General features: G+C 49.2%; 1 pseudogene; it reads left to right on the top strand.

Annotated features, from left to right (window-relative positions):
- The window catches only part of LOC147985724 (uncharacterized), a 29,726-nt pseudogene extending 15,046 nt beyond the window's left edge, over nt 1–14,680 (top strand).
- The last annotated feature ends 4,843 nt before the right edge of the window (nt 14,681–19,523 follow it).

The following is a 19,523-nucleotide window of genomic DNA, read 5'->3' as shown; positions in this document are numbered from 1 at the left end:
AATCAAAAGGGCTACATTTAATGGGACAAAAGTCCCCAAGATCAAGCTCAGGAGGTATTGGTTCCTCCTTTGGCCCCTCATATTGCACAAGCAATTCATCATTATAAGCATTCTTTTGGCAAAAATTCATGATACTATGTTCAAGAGGAAATCCTAACGCATTATTCTGAATAGCAAAATTATCATTAGGTTCAGAGATTCTATCAACTAGAACATCAGTAGTAACCTTCTTTCTAAGGTTTTCATTATAAGCAACATGATCTAAAGATCGTAAACGCATTATGTCTTCTTGATTAAAAAGGATAGGTTCTATGGGAGGACGGCCAGCGTCCACCCTATAATGCACAAAAATTTCATTGGCCTCTTTCATTATAAATCTGAACTCATGTGCTAAAAGATAGTAGCTGCTCACTGAACAGAGGAATGCTCAATATTGGAAAATTCTAGAAAAATCCTTTGTATGCAAGGATGCATATGAATAAACTGTCTTTCAAGTTCAACTACGAGCAAAGATATAGTATCCGCAAGACTACTAGTTTTATGAAGAATAGACCCACCCATAGTGGGCAGGGCACCGGCACAAGTAAAGAAATCCTGAATAACTCCTTTTCCAATAATATTACCACTACCAATCCGAAACTTTTTAGTTAGTAGAATAGTAGGTTCTTCATGAGGATCATCAAAAGCATCAAATTTCCCCCCGTTATTACTATCATCCTTATTAATGATAACCTCCCCAGTTTCAGACATGATGGCAACAAATCGCACAAAGAGCGAACACACAAAAGGCAAGCAAAAAGAAGCGAATGAAAAAGGGCGAATAAAACGGCAAGGGTGAAGTGGGGGAGAGGAAAACGAGAGGCAAATGGCAAAGAATGTAATGCGAGGGATAAGAGTTTGTGATGGGTACTTGCTATTTCTTGACTTGAGCGTAGATCTCCCCGGCAACGGCGCCAGAAATCCTTCTTGCTACCTCTTGATCATGAGTTGGTTTTCCCTTGAAGAGGAAAGGGTGATGCAACAAAGTAGCATAAGTATTTCCCTCAATTTTTGAGAACCAAGGTATCAATCCAGTAGGAAACTACACGCAAATCGCCTAGTACCTGAAAAAACGATCAAGAGCCTTGCAAGCAACGCGATAAAGGGGTCGTCAATCGCTTCACAGCCACTTGCAAAAGTGAGAACTGATAAAGATAATAAGATAAATATTTTTGATATTTTTGTTGTATAGATTGAAAAGTAAAGATTGCAAAATAAATAGTAAACTAGAATTATAGATCGGAAAATTATATGATGTAAAGTAGACCCGGGAGCCATAGGTTTCACTAGTGGCTTCTCTCAAGATAGCATATATTACGGTGGGTGAACAAATTATTACCGAGCAATTGATAGAAAAGCGCATAGTTATGAGAATATCTAGGCATGATCGTGAACATAGGAATCATGTCCGTGTCAAGTAGACCGAAACGATTATGCATCTACTACTATTACTCCACACATCGACCGCTATCCAGCATGCATCTATAGTATTAAGTTCATAAGAACAGAGTAACGCATTAGGCAAGATGACATGATGTAGAGGGATAAACTCAAGCAATATGATATAAACCCCATCTTTTTATCCTTGATGGCAACAATACAATATGTGTCCTTTCCCTTCCTGTCACTAGGATAGAGCACCACAAGATTGAACCGAAAGCTAAGCACTTCTCCCATTGCAAGAAAGATCAATCTAGTAGCCAAACTGAACCGATAATTCAAAGAGACTTGCAAAGAAATTAAATCATGCATATAAGAATTCAGAGAAGAATCAAATATTGTTCATATATAATCTTGATCATAAACCCAATTCATCGGATCTCGACAAACACACCGTATTACATCGAATAGATCTCCAAGAACATCGAGGAGAACTTTGTATTGAGAACCAAAGAGAGAGAAGCAGCCATCTAGCTAATAACTATGGACCCGAAGGTCTGTGGCAAACTACTCACACATCATCGGAGAGGCTATGGTGTTGATGTAGAAGCCCTCAGTGATCGAATCCCCCTCCGGCAGATCACCAGAAAAGGCCCCAAGATGGGATCTCACGTGTACAGAAGGTTGCGGTGGTGGAAAAGTGGTTTCGTGGCTCCCCTAGATGTTTTCAGGGTATAAGAGTGTATGTATAGGCGAAAGAAGTAGGTCGGTGGAGCTACAAGGGGCCCATGAGGGTGGGGGCGCACCTACCCCCTGGGTGCGCCCTCCTACCTCGTGGCCACCTCGTTGCGTCTCTGACTTCCACTCCAAGTCTCCTGGATTGCATTTGTTCCAAGAAAGATCCTCGTGAAGGTTTCATTCCGTTTGATATTCCTTTTCTGCGAAGCACTGAAATAGGCAAAAAAACAGCAATTTATAGTGGGCCTTCGGTTAATAGGTTAATCCCAAAATAATATAAAAAAGTATATTAAAGCCCATTAAACATCCAAAACAGATAATATAATAGCATGGAACAATCAAAAATTATAGATACGTTGGAGACGTATCAGGCCGCAATAACATTTTTTCAAACTAGGCCACAATAACCATGGGCTACATATTTACTATAGTTACCATGGGGTTCCTACGGGCCGTAGAAATAATGGGACTTGTAAGGGCCTTAGAAACAATGGGCCTTCTACGGGCTGTAGCATCAATGGGCATTCTACGATTCGTATGATCGATCGGCCAAACATGGGCCAATAACATACCGCATTATGGGCCGTAAACGGGCTAGATTTGGAATCGTCCGTTCATCGGCCGACAACAACGGGCCATCATTAATCGGCCGTATTTAATGACACTATGAAAATAGCCAATGGATTAACGAGACGCAAATGGGCCGATTTTAACCACGGGCTGAATTTGGCCCACAAGCAGGAAAGGCCAGTAATGGGCTGTAAGTAACCGAATGCAGGAAATAAGCCCGAGCATAAATGGGCCCTAAGAAGGCCGAAAGATAACACGGGTTGGAAATGGCGCAATGGAATAATGAGCCATTAGTGGGTATGAAGCAATACACTGTTCATTGCGGTCCAGATTCACTATGGGTCGTTAATGGGCCAAGAGTTACAAATGGCCTCGTATGGGCCGAAAGACATCATGGGCCATACATGGGCCGGAAGTTACAATGAGCTGGAATCATACTGGATGGCCTAGATGAAGCTATTGGGCTTAATTCCAATAGGCCGTAACGGGCCGTGAGTTAGCGGGCCGTAAATGGGCTATATAGGAACTGGCTTTCCGTGGGCCGGCCCGTTACCTTTTGACCAAGTCAAACGGGATGGCCTTTTCACCGGAATGGACCTCTGTTGGGCTGTGCCACATGTCGACCTATCATAGGCGCCTCCTGTCCAATGAATGAATGACATCTGTCCCAACGATGAGCCAACACGTGTTTCCTCCGGCCAATGACAATTTTACACGTGGAAAATCCTCATTGGTCCGGGCTGTTAACGGGTTATCGGATTCAAAACCGGACCCAATAGCTTAACGACGACCCATTACGGTGGATGCCACGTGTCGGTCACCCTTGACGAAAGCACTTCCATGACGCACGATGTATCGTCATGGAAGTGGACACTTCCATGATGATAATTTCGGTAATGTCATGGAACACTTCTACGACAGCACAGGTATGACTATCTTGATTTTGTCATAAAATCGTCATGGACGTACATGCATGACAGAAAACGTGACCTACTGTGACAAACACATATCATCACTGAAGTGTTTTTTTTGTAGTGCGGGTGAGGGAGTCCTGGATTAGCGGGTGTTCGGGTAGCCGGACTCCAGGACTATGAAGATACAAGATTGAAGACTTCGTCCCGTGTCCGGATGGAACTTTCCTTGGCGTGGAAGGCAAGCTTGGCGATGTGGATATTCAAGATCTCCTACCATTGTAACCGACTTTGTGTAACCCTAACCCTCTCCGGTGTCTATATAAACCAGAGGGTTTTAGTCCGTAAGACAACTTCATCATACAACAATCATACCATAGGCTAGCTTTTAGGGTTTAGCCTCCTTGATCTCGTGGTAGAAAAACTCTTGTACTACCCATATCATCAATATTAATCAAGCAGGACGTAGGGTTTTACCTCCATCAAGAGGGCCTGAACCTGGGTAAAACATCGTGTTCCTTGCCTCCTGTTACCATTCGGCCTAGACGCACAGTCCGGGACCCCCTACCTGAGATCCGCCGGTTTTGACACCGACATTGGTGCTTTCATTGAGAGTTCCTCTGTGTCGTCGCTTTCAGGCCCGATGGCTCCTTCGATCATCAATAGCAATGCAGTCTAGGGTGAGACTTTTATTCCCGGACAGATCTTCGTCTTCGGCGGCTTCGCACTGCGGGCCAATTCGCTTGGCCACCTTGAGCAGATCGAAAGCTATGCCCCTGGCCATCAGGTCAGGTTTGGAAGCCTAAACTACATGGCTGACATCCGCGGGGACTTGATCTTTGACGGATTCGAGCCACAGCCAAGCGCGCCACACTGTCTCGATGGGCATGATATAGCTCTGCCGCCGAACAGCGCCTTGGAGGCCGCACACGCATCGTTTCTGACCATTGATTCAGAGCCTACTGCGCCGATCGAGGATCAGCGGTTGGACGCTGCCTCAGGGGCTGCAATCTCAAAGGCGATCGAGCCGAACTCCAGCCCCGCACTCCGCATGGCCCGTGACTCCGAGGAGCCGGATTCCTCTCCGAACTCCGAGCCCCCCGCTCCCCTGCCGATCGAATCCGATTGGGCGCCGATAATGGAGTTCACCGCGGCGAACATCTTTCAGCACTCGCCCTTCGGTGACATCCTGAATTCTCTAAAGTCTCTCACTTTATCAGGAGAGCCCTGGCCGGACTACGGTCAGCAAGGTTGGGATACGGATGATGAAGAAATTCAAAACCCACCCACCACCCACTTGGTAGCCACTGTCGACGACTTAACTGACATGCTTGACTTCGACTCCGAAGACATCGACGGCATGGACGATGACGCAGGAGATGAACAAGAACCAGCACCTGTAGGGCGCTGGAAGGCCACCTCGTCATATGACATATATATAGTGGATACTCCAAAGGATGGAGATGGCGATGGAACAGCGGGGGACGATACCTCTAAGAAACAGCCCAAGCGCCGGCGTCAGCGACGCCGCTCTAAATCCCGCCAAAGCAAGAACGGTGATTCCGGTACGGGAGATAATACTACTCCGGATAGCGCCGAAGAACACCCCCTCCAGCAAGATTCAGCACAGGAGGACAGAGAAGCCAGCCCTCACGAGAGGGCGGCGGACCAAGAGGTTGGGACGATAATTATACGCCTCCCTCCGAAGATGAGGCAAGCCTCGACGACGACGAGTTCGTCGTGCCAGAGGATCTCGCCGAACAAGAGCGTTTTAAACGCAGGCTTATGGCCACGGCAAGCAGCCTCAAGAAAAAGTAGCAACAGCTTAGAGTTGATCAGGATTTGCTAGCTGACAGATGGACTGAAGTCCTTGCGGCCGAAGAGTATGAACTCGAACGCCCCTCCAAGAGTTACCCAAAGCGCAGGCTGCTACCCCGACTAGAGGACGAAGCACCTACATCAACAGCGCATGACATGGCCGACCGGCCACCTCGTGGCCGCGACAGAGAGGCCTCTTGGCCCTCCGCTCAAGCCATGCCCCGACGCCGCGTCAAGCATACTAAGGCACGGGAAAATGCACCCGACCTGCACGACATACTGGAGGAAAAGGCAAGGCAAACAAGATCGATCTACGGATTGCGCAGGCGCCCCATGACACGTGACGGTGATCGTCACTCCGGATGCAATAAATTCGGCTGGGCCGAACTCAACAGACAAAGCTCCTTCGAGCTGCGTCGTGATATAGCCCAATACAGAGGCGCCACACACCCACTATGCTTTACAGATGAAGTAATGGATCATAAAATCCCTGAGGGCTTCAAACCCGTAAACATCGAATCGTACGATAGCACAACAGATCCTGCGGTATGGATCGAGGATTATCTCCTTCATATCCACATGGCCCGCGGTGATGATCTACACGCCATCAAATACCTCCCACTCAAACTTAAGGGACCAGCCCGGCATTGGCTTAACAGCTTGCCAGCAGACTCAATCTGTTCTTGGGAGGACCTGGAAGCCGCATTCCTTGACAACTTCCAAGGCACTTATGTGCGACCACCGGACGCCGATGACCTAAGCCACATAATTCAGCAACCAGAGGAATCGTCCAGGCAATTCTGGACACGGTTCCTAACAAAGAAAAACCAGATAGTCGACTGTTCGGATGCAGAGGCCTTAGCGGCCTTCAAGCATAATATCTGTGACGAGTGGCTTGCCCGGCACCTGGGACAGGAAAAGCCAAAATCTATGGCAGCCCTCACGACACTCATGACCCGCTTTTGCGCGGGAGAAGACAGCTGGCTAGCTCGCAGCAACAATTTAACCAAGAACCCTAGTAATTTGAATACCAAGGACAAAAGCGATAGGTCGCGTCGGAACAAACAAAAGCGCCGCGTTAACAGCGACAGCAACGAGGATACGGCAGTTAATGCCGGATTCCGAGGCTACAAATCCGGTCAACGGAAAAAGCCATTCAAAAGAAATACTCAGGGCCCGTCTAGTTTGGACCAAATACTCGACCGCTTGTGCCAGATACATGGCACCCCCGAAAAGCCAGCCAATCACACCAACAGGGACTGTTGGGTGTTTAAGCAAGCAGGCAAGTTAAGAGCCAAAAACAAAGACAAGGGGCTGCATACCGACGACGAGGAGGAGCCCAGGCCGCCGAACAACAGTGTACAGAAGGGATTTCCCCCGCAATTGCGGACGGTGAACATGATATACGCAACCCACATCCCCAAGAGGGAGCGGAAGCGTGCATTACGGGACGTATATCCGATAGAGCCAGTCGCCCCAAAGTTCAACCCATGGTCCTCCTGCCTGATCACCTTTGATCGAAGGGACCACCCCACTAGCATCCGCCACGGCGGCTTCGCCGCATTGGTTCTAGACCCAATCATTGACGGATTTCATCTCACAAGAGTCCTCATGGACGGCGGCAGCAGCCTGAACCTGCTTTACCAGGATATAGTGCGAAAAATGGGCATATATCCCTCGAGGATCAAGCCCACCAAAACGACCTTTAAAGGCGTCATACCAGGTGTAGAAGCCAACTGTACAGGCTCAGTCACACTGGAAGTGGTCTTCGGATCTCCGGATAACTTCCGAAGCGAGGAGTTAATCTTCGACATAGTCCCGTTCCGCAGTGGCTATCACGCACTGCTCGGGCGAACCGCATTCGCAAAATTCAACGCGGTACCGCACTATGCACACCTCAAGCTCAAGATGCCAGGCCCTAGAGGAGTAATCACGGTCAATGGGAACACTGAATGCTCCCTCCGAACAGAGGAGCACATGGCAGCACTCGCAGCAGAAGTACACGGCAGCCTCTGTAGGCAGTTCTCTAGTTCGGCCTTCAAAAAGCCGGACACTGTCAAGCACGCCCGGAGTACCCTACAACAAGACCGCCTGGCACGTTCTGAGCTAGCGTAGCAATGCGGCCCCAACCCTAGCCCTCGCGACATAGCGAAACCAGTGCTTCGCGTACATAACTACGCTCTTGAAATACCATGGGCACATGGGAAGGGGCACTATCACAGCACGCCCGAAATACGGCTTAAACCGCACCAGGGGCTGCCGGATTCCTTTTTTTTCTCTTTTTTTCTCTTACTCTCAGGACTCCATACTTCGGATGACCCGTTTGGCAATTCAACTGCCGCACAAACGATGCAAGATCCAGGAAAGCAGACAAGCCACGCCACATTATGGAACTCCCAGGTGGTCTCTATTGCGAGCAGTATACCTGTTTTTAATACAATTCTGCAGCCTGCCCCTGGCCAGGACATGTTAAATAGTCCAATTTCTTTTGCTTATCGCACTATTTGTATCGTTCCGCTTTCATAGCAGCCTTTCTATAAACAATGCATAGCTTTTTGTCTATTTTTTGCATTATCCTCTTTTTATATATATGTTTATCAATAACATGTTGCATCCGTACACTGTGGTACGGCAAAAATACGCCAGGGGCTTCAGTACCCATCAATATGGCGTGAGAAGTCCGTACACTTTCACAAGTGCGGCACCCCGAACTTATAGCACTATATGCATCGGCTCCGAATCATGATTTGGGTCAATAGTTGGGTTTGCCCGGCTCCTATGTTTTGGTGCCTTACGTTCCGCTATATCGGCTAAGGTAGCACTAGGAGAACTACTAAGATTGTGCCCCAGTTGAGCTGGGCTGAGCACCTCAGTAGAGAAAGCTAAAACTGACTGTCATGATGAGGCGAGAGACCGGTCGCTGTTCGAGAGGTTTTTCGAGTCCTTAAAGACTTATGCCGCTTTGAGCGAGGAACCGGCTTTGTCCGGCCAAGGCGTGGATAGCGCCCCGAACTCGGTCTTCCGAATACTAGGGGCTTCGCCGAAATTTAAAGTTATAGAGTTCTATGGCTAAGTGAGAGTGTTCAAGCATTATAGTCCGATTGCCTTGTTCGTTGTGCTGAGCGCCTCCCTCGATGGACCCAATCATGGGAAAAAGAGCGCTCAGGTTTATCCCGAACACCCCAGCACTAGTGGCATGGGGGCAGAAGCCGACGACTGGCCATCTCTCAATTTTTTGATAAACGGCCGCACAAAAAGTAATATTTTAAATTCAAGCATTGCTTAGCGCATATGAACAAGTTTTCAGCGCACAGGATAACATGAGCGAGTTCATTAAAAAATTACATCCTTGGTGCATTCATCCGCCATAAGGCGGGCACCGGCCAGAACATCCTTGTAATAGTTCTCGGGCTTGCAATGCTCCTTCCCCGGCGGCGGCCCGTCCCTCACAAGCTTCTCACCGTCCAGCTTACCCCAGTGCACCTTTGCACGGGCAAGGGCCCTATGGGCACCTTCGATGCAGACGGAGCGCTTGATGACCTCGAGCCTTGGACAAGCCTCCACCAGCCGCCGCACCAGTCCGAAGTAGCTCCCAGGCAGGGCCTCTCCAGGCCACAGCCGAACTATGAAGCCCTTTAGGGCCTGTTCGTCCGCCTTGTGGAGCTCGACCAGCTGCTTCAGCTGGTCGCTCAAGGGCACAGGGTGACCGGCCTCAGCGTACTGAGACCAGAACACCTTCTCCGTCGAGCTGCCTTCCTCGGCTCGGTAGAATGTGGCGGCATCGGATACGCTGCGGGGAAGATCTGCGAATGCCCCTGGAGAGCTCCGGATTCGGGTAAGTAACAAGTAGTTTACTTTTATATGTCTGCTTTGCATAGAGAATGCCTTACCCGCCTCTATCTTTTTCACCGCATCCAATTCCTGGAGGGCCTTCTGGGCTTCGGCCTTGGCAGATTTGGCAGTTTTTAGGGCCGCAGCAAGCTCGGACACTCGCGTCTTCGAGTCGAGCTCCAAACTCTCATGTTTTTTCATGAGAGCCTGAAGCTCTTGCTGCACCTCGCCGACCTGCACCTCAAATTTCTCCTGCTCGGTGCGCTCCGTGGCCGCTCTCTTCTTGGCCTCGGACAACGCCTGCTTGAGGGTCGCCACCTCAGTTGTGGCCCCTACAATAAGCAGTATACTCCTGTCATTTTTTGCAATTGCGTCTTCTTATAGGCATTTTTTCTATAAGGTATCTCTTACCTTCTTTCTCCTCGAGCTGCCGTTTGGCAAGGCCGAGCTCTTGCTCAGTCCGCTCGAGGCCCTGATTCAAGGCATCCACCTCCGCAGTTAGTGCGGCGGTGGCCAGCAGCGAAGCCAGCATACGTATATTGACTCCTTATTAGTTAGACTCATGCGATATTTAATAGATCCTCTATTCGGATTTTCTTTCCGAACGCCAAACAGAGCATCAGGGGCTACTGTCTATGCGGTAATATTTTTACATATTTCTACTTACCTCAAAGCCTGTTAGAAGGCTAGCACAAGCTTCAGTAAGTCCGCTTTTGGCGGACCGAACCTTCTGGACCACCGTACTCATGATGGTATGGTGCTCCTCGTCGATGGAGGCGCCCTTAAGCGCCTCCAGCAGATTGTCCGGCGCCTCCGGTTGGACGGAGGACGCCGGCTCAATAGGCTTGCTCCTCTTGGCAGGAGTTTGCCTGCCGCGGTCCGGAGCCGTTGATGATTCCGGCGGGGTGTCTGGCTTAAAGCCGGACTTGGAGCCCTGGGGGGTCTTGTCCCGTTTACTCCTGGAGTCCGGGAGGTCGCCTCGCGGCTCCTCCTGGACCACCTCCTCTTGTCCCGGAGCTTGTCGCGACACCACTTCGGCGTCATCCGCAGCACAGGGGGAGGCAGCGGGCGGAACTGAATTCACGTTCGATGAATCCAGGGAGCCGCTCGATGACTCGTCGAGCCCGTCCTTGGGCGTGCTGCATGATTATATTCGACATTAGGGAAAGCTGTGCAACGAAAGGAATATCATGAGTTACTCTAGTATCCGAACACTTAAGATTTCGCCGAACGCTTGGCCCTGTCCGGTCACTCCTCTTCGTCCTCGTCGGTGTCGGGGGCATAGTCCGGCAGAGGGGTTTTCCTCTTCTTGGACCCCTCGACCTCCCCTACTGGGGTGGCCTTCCTCTTCTTTCCTCCCCCCGCTAGAGGGGGAGAGGTTTCTTCTTCCTCCTCCTCGTTTTCACGGGAGGAGTGCGTCTCGGACTCGTCGGACGACGAGTCCAACACCACCATATGCCGGGAACTCTTTCGAGTCCCCGTGGCCTTCTTCTTCTTGGCCTTCTTCTCCGGCACCACATAAGGTGCTGGAACCAGCAGCTTCGCTAGGAGAGCAGGGGCTGGGTCTTCGGGCAAGGGAGCCGGACAGTTAATCAGTCTGGACTTCGCCTGCCAATCTTGTCAAAGGTGAGGGACTTTAGATCCCACATAGAGTCAAACTATGGAGAAAACTTAACATCCTGTAAAAGATGAAAATATTTTACCTCGCCAGCAGGACGCTGCGAGCTGAATCCGCGGTCTTCGGAGGCGGATGTGGGAGCCTGGGCGCCTTTGGTTAGCCCCTTCCAGACATCTTCATACGTCGTGTCAAAGAGCCTGCTCAGAGTTCGGTGCTGCGCCGGGTTGAACTCCCACAAATTGAAGTCCCGTTCTTGACACGGAAGGATCCGGCGGACGAGCATGACCTGGACTATGTTGACAAGCTTGAGCTGCTTGTTCACCAGGGACTGGATGCATTTTTGCAGTTCGGTCACCACTTCTTCGTTGCCCCACAACAAGCCCGTCTCCTTCCAGGATGTGAGCCGCGTTGGGGGTCCGGATCGGAATTCAGGGGCTGCGATTCACTTCGGATCGCGTGGCTCGGTGACGTAAAACCACCCTGACTGCCACCCCTTCAAGGTCTCCACAAAGGAGCCCTCGAGCCATAGGACGTTGGCTATTTTGCCCGCCATGGCACCTCCGCACTCCGCCTGGTTGCCGCGCACCACCTTTGGCTTGACGTTGAAGGTCTTGAGCCAGAGGCCGAAATGGGGGCGGATGCAGAGGAAAGCCTCGCACACGACGGTAAACGCCAAGATATTGAGGATGAAGTTCGGGGCCAGATCATGGAAAACTAGGCCATAGTAGAACATGAGCCCGCGGACAAATGGGTGGAGAGGAAAACCCAGTCCGCGGAGGAAGTGGGGAAGAAATACTACCCTCTCATGGGGCCTTGGGGTGGGAAGAAGCTGCCCCTCCTTAGGAAGCCGGTGCGCGATGTCTTTGGACAGGTATCCGGCCTTCCTTAGCCTTTTGACATGGCCCTCCGTGATGGAGGAGACCATCCACTTGCCTCCCGCTCCGGACATTGTTGGAGAAGGTTGAGATAGGAAGTGCGGGCTTGGGCACTGGAGCTCGGGTGCGCAGAAGATGGATAGGCAAAGGAGGAAGAAGGCGTAGGTAAAAAGGTGGATCCTTATCCCCTTATATGAGCGGATGCGACTATGCGTCCCCACCAGCCTAGTAAAACATGCTTGCCTCCCAAGCGCCATGATAAATGCCATGGTTGGGTTACCCACGTCCGTATTGATGAGAATCCCGTAAATGGAGGACACGATCTCTGCTTTGACAAGACGTGCCAAGGAAACCGCCTCGCAAAACACGCTGAGGTGGAAAAGTGAAAACGATTCGAATAAAGGCTTGGCCGTAGTGTGATGTCACGCTGCGGAATACGTCAGCAGATTAGATTTGTGTTAATATTATTCTCTCTGTGGCAATATGTGGAAACTTATTTTGCAGAGCCGGACACTACTCTTTGTGTTTACAAACTTTTGTGAAGAATTTGGAGGAGGAACCCGCCTTGCAATGCCGAAGACAATCTACGTGCCGGACTCGTCGTCATTGAAGCCTGGTTCAGGGGCTACTGAGGGAGTCCTGGATTAGGGGGTGTTCGGGTAGCCAGACTATACCTTCAGCCGGACTCCAGGACTATGAAGATACAAGATTGAAGACTTCGTCCCGTGTCCGGATGGGACTTTCCTTGGCGTGGAAGGCAAACTTGGCGATGCGGATATTCAAGATCTCCTACCATTGTAACCGACTTTGTGTAACCCTAACCCTCTCTGGTGTCTATATAAACCAGAGGGTTTTAGTCCGTAGGACAACTTCATCATACAACAATCATACCATAGGCTAGCTTTTAGGGTTTAGCCTCCTTGATCTCGTGGTAGATCTACTCTTGTACTACCCATATCATCAATATTAATCAAGTAGGACGTAGGGTTTTACCTCCATTAAGAGGGCCCGAACCTGGGTAAAACATCATGTTCCTTGCCTCCTGTTACCATCCGGCCTAGAAGCACAGTCCGGGACCCCCTACCCGAGATCCGCCAGTTTTGACACCGACAGCGGGGCCGCCGACAAGTCATCAGAGAAAATCTTGCTCTCCGACGAGTCAGAGGATGATCCCCTTCCTATGAGGAGGAAGAAACCAGCACCTAGAGGGTACGTTATCATTTCTATGTTTGTGTTGCACCAAGTCCCTTTAGCAGGAGCAATCTCACCCAAGCATCTTTACGCACTACACTGAAGGTGCACCCCAACAGCTCCTCAAGCGGGTTGTCGTCCGCCAGCGGCACGCCAAATCCCGCCACTCCTCCCTGAAAGTGCAACTAATCCCTGGGTGGTTTTGGTAATTCTTAACAACATATAGCTCATTGAACTAATACTCTTTCAAGATGATCATTTAAGAAAGTTCAATGATTGGCATGGCATGGACTAGAGATGTGGACCCTCAAATGCTAAGGACACATATTCGCAAAAGCTCAAGACTCCACATTTTCATTTTAATAATCCAAGATCACATTGAGTCCATAGGAAAAGCCAATACTATTAAAAGGGGATGAGGTGTTGCTTAATGTCTTGCTTGCTCAAAATGCTTAGTGATATGCTCCAAAAGCCCTCAAACACTTCCTGATTTCCACATATGTCCTAAACCTAAAGTCAAACTCGGCCCCACTGATTTGATCAATCCGGCGCCACCGAGTTCATTAGACATAGCCATAACCAGAAACCCTAATCAGTTCGGTCTCACTGATAGGGATCTCGATCATGGGATCGCAAACTCTTTGTTTCCCTTCATAACATTTCGGTCTAACCGAAATGAGCGATAGGTCCCACCGAGTTCGCAATGCAAACTCTCTATTTCCTTTTCGTAAAATTTTGGTCTCACCAAAATGAGCGATCGGTCCCACCGAGTTTGCCTGACCAACTCTCTGTTTGCCTATTACTGAAATCGGTCCCACCGAGTTCATGTGATCAGTCTCACCGAGATCAAGTTATGCCCTAACCCTAGCATATCGGTCCCACCGAGTTGATCATGTCGGTCCCATCGAAAAGCCTAACGTTCACATTTTGAACTGAATCGGTCTGACCGAGTTTCACTATTTGGGCCCATCGAGTTTGGTAAATTGTGTGTAACGGTTAGATTTTGTGTGGAAGCTATATATACCCCTCCACCCATCCTGCACTCGTGGAGAGAGCTATCAGGACGTGCCTACACTTCAACTACTCATTTTTTGAGAGAGAACCACCTACTCATGTGTTGAGACCAAGACATTCCAATCCAACCACAATAATCTTGATCTCTAGCCTTCCCCAAGTTGATTTCCACTCAAATGATCTTTTCAACATATCCAAATCTGTGTGAGAGAGTTGAGTGTTGGGGAGACTATCATTTGAAGCACAAGAGCAAGGAGTTCATCATCAACACACCATATAGTACCTTTTGGAGAGTGGTGTCTCCTAGATTGGTTAGTTGTCACTTAGGAGCCTCCATCAAGATTGTGGAGTTGAACCAAGGAGTTTGTAAGGGCAAGGAGATCACCTAATTCATGAAGATCTACCCAAGTTAGGCAAGTCCTTCGTTGGCGATGGGCATGGTGGGATAGACAAGGTTGCTTCTTCATGGACCCTTCATGGATGGAGCCCTTCATGGACTCGCGCAACCATTACCCTTCGTGGGTTGAAGTCTCCAACATGGATGTACGATAGCACCACCTATCGGAACCATGCCAAAAATATCCATTTATACATTGTGTTTGCTCCCTCCAAACTCCTCCCCTTTACCTTCATATGCAATGATTTACATTCTGCTTCTATACTCTTAAAATTTCATGTGTAGGTTGATTGCTTGAGTAGTGCTAAGTTGCTAAAATCTGCCAAGACTTAAAATTGGGAAAAGGTTAGATTTTTATTTGGTCAAGTAGTCTAATCACCCCCCCCCCTCTAGACATACTTTCGATCCTGCAAGTGGTATCAAAGCTTTGGTCTCCATTTTCCTTGATTTCCATAGCTTTGGTGATCATAACCTTGGTTTCATAAGCTAGGAGAGTATGGCGTTTAGCGAGGGAAATTACCACCGTAGAGGTCCTTACTTTGATGGTACTAATTTTGATAGTTGGAAGCATAAGATGAAAATGCATATTCTTGGACATAACCCCGCCGTTTGGGCTATTGTGTGTATTGGCTTGCAAGGTGAATTCCTCGATGGGAGAGAACCAAATCGTGAAGCTACCACGGAAGAATTGAAGATGTTGCAATACAATGCTCAAGCTTGCGATATCCTATTCAATGGATTGTGCCCTGAAGAATTCAACAAAATCAGTCGTCTTGAGAATGCAAAGGAAATTTGGGATACTTTGATTGATATGCACGAAGGTACAGACTCCGTCAAGGAATCCAAATTGGATGTGCTTCAAAGTCAACTTGACAAGTTCACATTGACGGATGGTGAAGGTGTCACTGAAATGTACTCTAGGCTTGCTCTCGTCACAAATGAGATTGTCGGCTTAGTAAGTGAAGTGATGACCGATAGATTCATCATCAGGAAGATCCTAAGAGCCTTGGATGGAAAATATGATACCGTGTGCAAATTGATCCAAATGATGCCCAATTAAAAAAATCTCAAGCCAACGGAAGTCATTGGTAGAATTGTTGCTCATGAGATGTCACTCAAGGATAAAGAAGAGCTTCACAACAAGTCTAGTGGCGCTTACAAAGCCTCATGTGATGCTCCTACATCATCAAGTGAGAAATAAGCCTTCATTGAGGAAGTGAGCCTAATGGTGAAGAACGTCAATAAGTTCTACAAGAGTAGAAGCAAAGAAACAAGTTCCAAGTCCAGGTCCTACAATGACAAAAGGTCTTCTAGTCGTGAGCGTAATTGCTACAATTGTGGAAGACCCGAACACTACTCCGATGAGTGTACGGCTCCCTACAAAAGAAGAGAAGACTCACTGTCGGTGGAAACGACACCTATGGAATCACTGGGATCCCTTCTACGGTTCGCGGGCGTGGGGTTGTGCAAAGAGCGGGTCTAGGAGGCAGCACAAAGGTCGTTTACCCAGGTTCAGGCCGCGAGGATGCCTAATACCCTAGTCCTGCTTTGGTGTATATTTGAGTGTTCTTGAGCTATCGAACTAGCTACCGTGTGTGCGTAGTCCAAAAGATCCGAATCCTTCTCCAGTACGCCTCGGGCCTCCTTTTATAGTCAAAAGGGGCCGCCATAGTGGCACACAGGAGGTGGAAAGGTATACAGTGTACAAGCTTATCGCCTGTCATTACGGGACAAGGCGCATTAAATGCGCTTCTTAGGTGTCTCGTTGCCTTATTGGGGACGGCAACGAGGCCCACCCCGTCCGTCATCGCTCCATCTCGCTCCGACACGCGTCCAGACCAACGAGGCATGCAGCGCCACGTAGGCTAGTAGACTAGTGAGATGGCGTGGTGGTAGGGTCTTCACGAAGATCTGCATGCCACCACATAGGTGTTTGCTGAGTTAGCCTGGAGGCCGCATGTCGCCGTGCAGGTGCCAGCCCAGCCGATTGGGCTGGCAGCTATATGGGAACGGCGGTGGAGTCTTAGCAGACGCGGGCCTGACTGCAGCCCCGCAGGTGTCCTCAGCAAGGGTCTAGCCGGGGCCCCGGCAAGGGTCTTGTCATGGCATCGTGGTCATCCTCAGCAAGGATCTTGCCAGGGGTCTCGTAGATTTCCTCAGCAATGATCTTGCCGAGGATTGTCGTCTTCTGGTCCTCATCTGATCTTGTGTGTTTATGATCTTGACAAAGATCTGCATGCCACCATGGAGGTGCCTCCCGAGCCTTGGTTCCAATGTGGTTGACAGTGTTGGAACCCTTGCGCTCAAGGGTGGCGCGCCCTACTGGCGTTGGGCAAGTTGCCCCGGCAAGGCCCTTGCCGGGGCTACGGAGGCCGCCCCGGCAAGGCTCATGCCGGGGGAGTCCACCTCGCCCTCTTGCTCTTTGTGTCTCTGGTCTTGGCGTTGCTTTGCCCGTCTCGTGCCTTCCTCTGCCCTACTTAGTGTGGCCGCGGGCGTGGCTCTGACTGCCCATGCACAAGTAGAGGGGTACAAAAAGGGCCCCTACTTTTGTACACCAACAGGGGCCCCCGGGCCTAGGTCACACATAAGCGCAACGCTTTGTTGGGCTAGGCTCAGAACGGTGCGCGGGCAGGCGGGGCGAAATTTTACCATATTAACTCCTTCGCCCGCTGCGCTTCCCCACGACCTGCGTTGAATGTGTGACGTGGAGGGTCGTGTGTGACATGGGGTCACGCGTGGTGTGGTTCATGCCCTCATGTGTCACATCGTGGTAAAGAGGCGGCTTGCGCCTTCCCCATAAAAGAGGAAAACGCAGGGGCACGGCTCATTTACTGAGTGGACTCGGGTCGTGGCCTTCGAAGTGCCCGTGCCCTACGATCACGGGGTGTAAAACGGTCGCCTCACTTGTCCCCTTGATTTCTATTTGTTCTCCACGTGCCCCCCATGCCTTGAAGATGGTAGGCGGCGGGTGCGGGCCTTAAATGATGAGGCGGGAAACTGAGCCGCCGCTGATTGGAGCAGCGGGTCGGTCTTGATTCCCTGCGCTCCTGATGGCCGGATTGGTTGAGTGGGGCGGCTGAGCCCTGACCTGCCCCTTTATAAGAAGGGGAGGGGGATGGCACCCCTCAATCTTTCATCACCCGCCTCCATCCACCTTGGCTCCTTTCTTTCTTCTGTTATGGCGAGAGGGCGCGCCGGTGCTTCGACGGTGGTGATGAGGGTCTCCGCTCGACAGCGCACCCCTCCTTCCCAAGAGCTCGTGGCGGCGGAGCCGGCCACGAGAGGAAGGGGGAGGGGCGAGGCCGAGGTCGCCGTGGCGCTCGGGGAAGAGGGGGACGGGGCGGCGCACCGGCCTCGCCTCCCCCGGCGGTCCCTCCCCCAATGGAGTTCTTCATCAGGCTGCACCGGCCAGTGCACCGTCGTCTCCCTGCTCCATTTTCTCAGAATATGGAGCTCGACCCACCACAGACTCTGAGGTTGCATATGAGGGGCTGCAGTAATGGCGGCAGGCGGGTTGATGTCGACTTTCTCGCCCCTCACATCATGTATCTTCGTCGCGGATGGAAGACCTTCGCTTGCGTTCACAGCATGACAGAGGGGCTCATTCTCTATTTTAAATTAATGGAGAATGACCTGCTCTCCGTCAATGTCTTTGGAGACACTACAAGAAATATGTCAACTAGTGACCTTCTATCAGTGACCCTGGAAGAATTGGTCATAGATCTATGACCATTTGAGACCAATTGGTCAAAAGCTGTTCGGGGGGCTCCAAACCCTAAACCATTGCGACCATTTTGGTCAGAAAGGTCGTGATTTCCTTACACAAAATGGCCATAAAGCACACAACACTAGTCCGCTGCCCTATTTCTAGCTGATCATGACCAATATAGATGGTCATAACCTTGTAAATTGTGGTGGATTGGTATGACTTGGCGCCACCTCATTAGTTTTGCCTATGTGTCATGCCATGTGTCAATTTTTACCCTAGGTTGTGAAGCAACCTATATTTCTGTCATTCCCAAAATTCCCAAAAAAAATCTCATAAATTCTTTGGGTCATACCTTCATCAAATATGTAAAAATCCTTCCTTGCCTAGTTCAAAATTAATTCAACAATATTCATTTTCCTATTTTGTTCACAACAACACTTTATGAAGGAAGTGCTATTTATATATTCTTGATTGCCCTCGAAATTTTTGGGCACTCTTTCCTATCCAAATCATTACCGCATGAAAAAAATTCAGCTCCATTTACCTAGCAAATCTTCCTCGGCAAATTTCCAAAGTTTTTGTCCACCTAGAAGCATTGTGAAGGAAGTACCTTTTTTATATATTGAAATGACATGAAATTTATACAGTTCCTTCATATGCCCAAATTATCACACTCCTCCAAATTGCAGCTCAGTCAAATCATCTATGTGAGCCCAGGTTCAATTTATATTTTATGGCCAAATTGGCACATTGCAAAGCAAGTGTTATCTAGACCCCTCCTATTACCCTCAAACTTTTTGGGCACTATTCCATACCCGAATCATTGCCACATGATAATATTTAGCTCAGTTTTCCTAGTAAATCATTCTCAGGAAATTTCCAAAGTTTCTACCTCGAGAGAAGCTTTGTGAAGTACTCCCTCCGTTCTGAATTACTTGTCTTGGATTTGTCTAGATACAGATGTATCTAGACTCATTTTAGTGCTAGATACCTCCGTATCTAGACAAATCTAAGACAAGTAATTTGGAACGGAGGGAGTAAGTACTAGCTAAGCTTACCCAAATGATCTAAAAATTTACCAACGCATGACCATACCTATTTAACTTACCTACACCAATTTTGAGCTCATTTCATTCATCCAATCTCTCTCACTAGTTTTCCGAAGTTTCTGTCCATAGAAGAGCATTGTGAAGGAAGCACTACTTTGGCATGTGCAAATGGTATCAATTTTCTACAATGCTTTCCTATGCCCAAATAACCATCCTCCACCAAATTTCAGCTCAATCCATTCATTATTTTGAGTCCAGCTTCAACATTCATATTTTTGTCTAGCGTGGTACTTTGCAAAGCAAGTACCACCTAGGATCGTCCTTTTGAGCTAAAAATTTGTGAAGACATTCTGCTTAGTAGATGGTCATCCTCAGCAAAAACC

The sequence above is a fragment of the Triticum urartu genome, chromosome 2A (assembly GCF_056163025.1).
Source record: "Triticum urartu cultivar PI428250 chromosome 2A, HENAU_Tu73, whole genome shotgun sequence".
Taxonomy (NCBI): domain Eukaryota; kingdom Viridiplantae; phylum Streptophyta; class Magnoliopsida; order Poales; family Poaceae; genus Triticum; species Triticum urartu.
This window is presented reverse-complemented; position numbering and strand designations above follow the sequence as displayed.